Source organism: Fukomys damarensis, unplaced genomic scaffold (genome assembly GCF_012274545.1).
Source record: "Fukomys damarensis isolate Sample0158 unplaced genomic scaffold, DMR_v1.0_HiC HiC_scaffold_1, whole genome shotgun sequence".
Classification (NCBI taxonomy): Eukaryota; Metazoa; Chordata; class Mammalia; order Rodentia; family Bathyergidae; genus Fukomys; species Fukomys damarensis.
This window is the reverse complement of record NW_022900913.1, coordinates 55,262,394-55,264,675: the sequence shown is the minus strand read 5'-3', so window position 1 is coordinate 55,264,675 and position 2,282 is coordinate 55,262,394.

Below are 2,282 nucleotides of genomic sequence, written 5' to 3'. Positions count from 1 at the left end.
CTCACTATGTAGTTGAGACTGACCTGGAACTCACTATGTAGCCCAGACTGGTCTCAAACTCACAGTGATCCTTCTGCCTCAGCCTCCCGAGTGCTGGGATTACAGGCAAGCACCACCAAGCCCGGCCCCCTCACTTTTCTGATGTAGCTGCTCCCGTAAGTCCAACTACCAGCCTCGCCCCTGCAAGAAGACATGCTATGCTTGTCCTCAGGCTGGACTGGACCCTAGAGCATGTGGCCCTTGCAGTGGTTGCCTGGAGAGGCAACCAGTCCAGACGGATGGGACGGGCTGATGTCCATGGGTAGACTTTGACAGTGACAGGTGGAAGATGGGAGGGCCCAGTGGGTAGATGATTCCTCCTTCCCAGCCTCATGGACAGTCCTGGCAAATAGATGACATACAATGCTACCCTCTCTAGAAATATTTTGTGCATGCAATCAGCTCTATCATTTCACTAACACACTACTAGACATTTACTTTACTTCCCTCTGTGATGTATTTATGTTTCCTTCACCCACCCCTCCCTAGGATGGCCCCTTCAATAGAGCAGTAGCACTAGAGTTTCGACCTCAAACTCTACACATCAGGTCATTTTAGCTTATGTCTTTATCCCAGGATGGCAAAAAGTTTTGTTAAATGTTACATGTTAATTCTCATTAATCAGTTGTGGCTATCTTGAGTGCTGTACTGAGAAAGATTCAGAAGCTGTGCTCTAAGCTCCTCTGGAGAGAGTCATGATTGACAGGCAGTGCCTGCCATGCCTGTTTGGAATGAGCTTGGCAGAGTGAGAGATGGCAGATGCCACACTGACCTCTCAAAAGGTTATCCCAAGTCTGTGTGGCAGGAGATGCATTTGTCCCACACCTGACATTGGATGTTATCATTCTTTAAAAACATATTTCCTGCTTTGATAGATAAAAGTCAACTGTTTTATTTTAATTTTGATATATTTGATTTAAAGTGAAAGCATTTTCATATCCTATTGACTGTTACCTTTCTGAGATGCCCAATTCCCCCCCTCATTTCTAATCTTTAATTTTGAAACAAAGTAATACATACAATAAAAAGTCAAATAACACTGAATGGCTAATAACAAAGAATAGCAGATCCCTTTCCAGCCTTCTTGCCTCAATTTTTCTTCCCACAGACACTATTTCCATTACCTTTGGCTATTATATCATTTGGGTGGGGGAGGGGCAATTTGCCTCAATGTTCTAAATAACATTCTTATAGCTGCTATTTTATAATTTTTCAGTTTTAGGTATTTGTTATGGCTGTGTCTAGATGTCACCTCAAAGCCTCATTTATTAATTCATAGCTGGGAGTTTTGGGAAGTGACTGGAATCCAGGGTGTATAATTCTGGGATTAAATTTTATGAGGCTGGGATTAAATTGTGTGATTCTGGGATTAAGGGTGTGTGATTACTAAATCAGCTATCTGATTGATTTAGAATAGTTCTGGGTATAGATAATGGGAAGGCATGGGTGGGTGTGGGTGGCACCACTCAAAATGTGGGTAGCCTGGAAGGGATAAAAGGCAGAGGCAGGCTGCTGCTGCTTGCTGCTCACTGTCTTCTGCCTGCTTGCCATGGACTATTTTTCCTCTGTGATGCCCCTCCGCCAGGCCACCCTACCTTAGAGCCAGCCAACTATACACTGAAATCTTTACAAACTGTGAGCCAAATAAATCTTTCCTCCTTTAATTTTGGCTGTGGGATATTTTGTCTCAGCATTGAGGAAAGTTAACTAAAACAGTATCATCCATGGACAATCCTCTGTGGAAGATAAAAATTTACCTCTCCTATGTTCTCATTCTTCATTTCCCCTCTCACAACACTTTCCTTTCTTCTATTCTCATATAATAACTTGTAGGTCAATCAGTATTGAGGATAAATGTTATTATGAATACCTAAATACTATTTACAGCTAACTTTCAACATATATTATGATCATCTTTTCCTTCACTCTCCCCGCCGCCCCCTGGAGCTGATTGCCTCAGTTTGTGTTTCTTTGATTTCCTATGCACTTGTCACAGTGTAATTCCAGACTCTGTGCTAGAGCTGTACAAAAATATTTCTGTATAATCAAAGGTTTAAGGTAACCTATGAATGGCATTTTTTGCCCCTTCAAAGTCTCATCTCTTCTGGAGCCCTTGTCCAAGTCTCAGATACTTCATCATCATCCTGGGGATTCCTTTCATCTGGCTCCTGCAACAGGCTCCTAGCCACAAGGATTCCAGTCTTATCTATCCTTCTCCCCCCTCCCTCTCTCTCTCTCTCTCT